Genomic DNA, 4,353 nt, shown 5'->3' on the forward strand with positions numbered 1-4,353 from the left:
ACACGCCAGAGTGAGTTTCAAGCCGCTGGGTCCAGGACTCGAGCTGTGGTCAGCCACATGGGAGTCCAGTGCCTTTACTACACCACCTGCTGGCCCCCAGAATTGACACTTTTAAGAGCTCCTATAAATCAGTAAGAGAAAAATAGAAAAACAGACAAAAAAAAATGGGGATAGGCAACTCACAAAAGAAGAAAAGCAGATGTTCATGTTTATTTTTAAAAAGCAGCAGACACATGGTCTCGGGGAAGCAGGAAGCAAGACTCTAGCCAGACTTTTCTTTTCTGTTCTTTTCTTTTTTACATTTATTTCTTCCACGAGAGCAATACAGGAATACCACCCGGACCCACTAGCCCAATCACAGCTCATCTGCCCAGCACGAGGTAGACCTCAGGAAGCGAACCAGGCACCTTCCCGTGCGGGCACCCTTCTCCTAGCGGCAGGGCATGGTCCCGGGCCCCTTGCAAGAGGCTCCCAGGGAGCAGGGCTCTGGGATGCCCATGCCCATGCTTGCCCTTTCCAGGGGGCTGGGAGACTTTGGTAAGGCCCCCCCAGGGCATCGTGCTCTGCCCCTCGGGGAGGTGGCCACTCCTGTGCGCATTTTCCTGGGAGGACACTGGGCTCTGACAGCACCAGAGCCTCAAATCACACACTGTCCACCGGGAGGCAGGCAAAGCCTCCAGAGCCGGCTTCCCCACCCTTGAGCCCAGGCCAGCCGAGAACAGAGCTGCCCCAGACGCCCCACAAAGGCCCCTTTCTCCTCTGCTCAGAGGTGAGTCACGGCCCGGGTGAGGGTGTGTTCTGAGGCAGCGGCAGAGCCGTGTCCCTGAGGTCCCGCTCCCACTGTGCGTGTCTGCTTCTCATGGGCGTGGCAGGCCATGTGGGGAAACTGGGTCAGGCGAGTGGCCCAGTTTGCAGTTGGCAGCCGTGACCAGGGAGAGGCAGGAGGTGAGTGGGAAGGGCATCTCGATTTACTCTCCAACTCATTCATGTGACAGGGCGAGGGGACACTCCAACAGCCCGTCAGCCCATTTCTAATGAACTCCCAAAGCCTCGGTCACATGAGGTCAGGATGTGTCATCTCAGGACCTGGAGGGCTAGGCGTGGCTGGCCTGGACAGGTTCCCAAATCACTGGTCTCCCTGTCACGTCTCATTCAGCTGCCCAGATTAGAAAGCCTCACCCTGGCTTTGGATTCCCTGGACTCTAAGCCTGGTCACCTCGCAGACTGGCTCCCACCAGGCAGCCCTCACTCCGACACACACCACCCACCTCCCACCAACCCTGCCCGGTATCCTGCTCATCTGGGCCCAGGGCCTATGACGGATCCCAGCCTGCAGTGGCCACCTGCCTCCCACGCCTACCCAAGACCCTCCAGTCCCCTCCCTGCTTCTGACTCTTCCCCGGGATGACTGAAGATGACATTTTTCTCTCCAAACTTTTTACTTTTGGCTAATAAATATGACACATTTGCCGCCTGGCCCAAAGGTATGAGCCACTGGGCCTCAGCAAAGCCAGAAGCAGCCTGCATAGACCAATCCATCCAGCTGGACAGGGGGCACCTAGGATGGCCTCCCTGGAGGAGGAGGAGGACGTGGAGGGATGGCCTCCCTGGAGAAGGAAGGGGGACATGGCTCGAACACCATGCATGCCAGGAGGGAGGTCGGGGAGAGGGAGATGAGGGAGGGGACCGACGCCAGAAGAAACTCGCTCTTCCTCTCCTCCTTTTCCTTGTTCTTCTCCCCCACCCTCCCTCGAGGCCAGAGCCCACAGTGAACAGCATTTCGGTGACTGCGGACCTCTGTGGCCCTGGGGGCAGAAGCTTTGCTAGCAGGGTGTCACCTTAGCCACGCCCTGCACCCTGCTTCCCAGCGGCTCCAGACAGCGTGAGATAGCCCTGCCTGCTGCACAGGCGGGCACGCCGAGGCCCAGAGGGCTAAACAACCTGCCAGGAAACAGCCTCCAAGAGGAGGCAGGCAGAGGAGGAGTCACTCTCACCCCCCACTTCGGAGGGCACGGCCAGAACGCGTTGGGAAGCAGGCACGTGGCCTCTGCTTTGACGTTGTTCAGAGACGCACCCCAGCGTCTTGAACTTAACTTTTTTGGAAGTGTTTGCTGCAGAATGTCCAAACACAGATGTGTATAAAACAGAATCCAAAGGCAGATCCCGTTCTCCTCCAACTCACCTTCTCATTGCTGACAGTTTGGCGCAGACGCATCCTCCCAAGCTCTCTCAGCACCTAGAATACATATATTTATACGCTCGTTCCAGAACTTGCTCTGTTCTCTCCCACTGCTTTCTCTTTCCTTAGACAGGTCCCTAACACTGCTGTTTAGAGGGCCGGGGGGGTGGGGGGAGTGCGGGGGGCGGTTCTGCTTTGCTTTTCAGGAGCATCTTGGTGTCTAGTGAAACATCCCTGGGAAAAAACATTCTAGAAGTAGAAATGTGAGAATGAAGAGTCTGCTTTTCTGGCCGGCCCTTGGAAAGCTTGCGATTGCTCTGGCGGCAGACAGGTGCAGGGCGCGCCGCAGGGAGCCACCCTAGGGGCGGGTGGAGGGAGGTATCCCTCCCTGGCCACCTGATACCCACTCCCCAGGCCTGAGCCAGGAAGCAGCTCTGCCTGCGCGTGGCTTCTGGGGTCCTGCCACCCCTTACCCCCACAACCTCCTTATTTGTCATCAAACACCTCCACCACCCCTGGTTCTCAGGTCAGAGGGACGTCTGTCCAGCCCTGAAGGATCACCCATCTAGCCATGGACATGCAAAGTCTCCCTTTGTCACTGCCACTAGCTTTGGTAACAAATGTGCGTGCCCACCTTAAAGGCAGTGACAACAATAGGCAAGTAGTTTTAGGTGGGTTGTCGGGCCTGTCTCTGCTCAGAGTGTTTTACTGCAGGTCTGGGGGGTCCTACCAGGGGCATGGTGTGGGCCAGTCAAGTGGTCTATTTTGGTTTTTATTTTAATGTCTATTTTTAAAAAGAATTATTTAATTTTATGTATGTATTTTTCTAATTTGACCAGAGAGAGAGACAGAAAGAGGGGGAGAGTGAGAAAACAAGTGTGATTTCTCCCTTTCTCTCTCTGTCACGGTGAGCACACACACCCTAGAGCCAACCAACCACAACGAAAAGGAGCAAGGCCCTGCCTGCCCTCCCAGCCCGGGCCAGACAGCCAGCGTACAAACACCTCTGATGCCGAACAGCTGCCAGTCCCCCTTTCCGGCCCCTCGATTTCTCTTTCCATTCTTCAGCCACTCACTGCTTTGCCAGCTAATTCTTTGCAAGCCATCCTCAAAACCTGACCATTGCCTGCCAATCATCTGTACTATTAGTTACTTAAAAACTGCCTTTCTTTTTAAAATATCCATTTACATTTTAAGACTTGAGGGGAGGATGAGACCAGCAGATAGTGTAATGATGATGTTGCTGGATTCCCATGTCGTCGACTGCGATTCACATCCTAGATCCGGTGGCTTAAACTCACACCGGGCATGTGCGCATGCGTGCCCAAGATCCTGAGCGGAGAATGGAGGAGACGGGATTGCAGCGTGGCCGTCCCCCCTGGGGCGATTTCTCACTCTCTGTCTCTCTGACTCTCTCTGTTTCTTCAGTGAGCACACATGTCCTATAGTAAAAATTTCTCTAAAAAAAAAAAGACTTGAGAGGAGGCAGGAAGGCTGACTGGAGCACGGAGGAGAGGGGAGAGGAACCAGAGGAGGAGGTCTTGGCTCTGGAAAAGTTGGAGGGGCTGGGCAGGGTCCAGACAGGGCAGGGCCCAGGGCAGTGGGAAGCTTACGGCAGCCCACCTGTGTTTGATTGGTACTTTAGATGCCCTGTGGCTGCCAGGGGCACCAGCAGGAGCAGATGCCTATGGGGCCATTCGCGAGTGAGTGGTAGGCTGTGAAGCCTTGCTAGGAGATCTCACGTGGGAAGGGGCCTGGGTGAAGTGTGGAGACCTCCATGAGGACAGCTGCTTCTGTGCCCATGATCAGGTGTAGATGAGACCAGGGTGGGCTGGAGCATTGGGACCCTATTAGAGGTTCTCTTTCAGAAGAAATAAACTTAAAGAAAAAAAAAAAAGTGACTCTGAGTCATGTCTGACTAACCATAAATGCTTAAAGGAAGCCCAGACCCACAGGGCCAAACTTGGTTTGAGTCCTGGTCAAGGCAGCTTGAGAAATACACCAGACCTGTGCGTGTACGAGCCTCAGATCCCAGCAGGATGGAGAGACGGGGGAGAAGGGATTGTGGCATGACTGCACCCCACTGAGGCTGCTTCTCCCTTTCCCTCTTTCTCTCTCTGTCTTGGTGAGCGCACGTGCCTTCTACCCACGCAGGAAAAAAAAAAAAAAAAAAA

This window comes from Tupaia chinensis, unplaced genomic scaffold, assembly GCF_000334495.1.
Source record: "Tupaia chinensis unplaced genomic scaffold, TupChi_1.0 Scaffold148350_1, whole genome shotgun sequence".
NCBI lineage: Eukaryota > Metazoa > Chordata > Mammalia > Scandentia > Tupaiidae > Tupaia > Tupaia belangeri.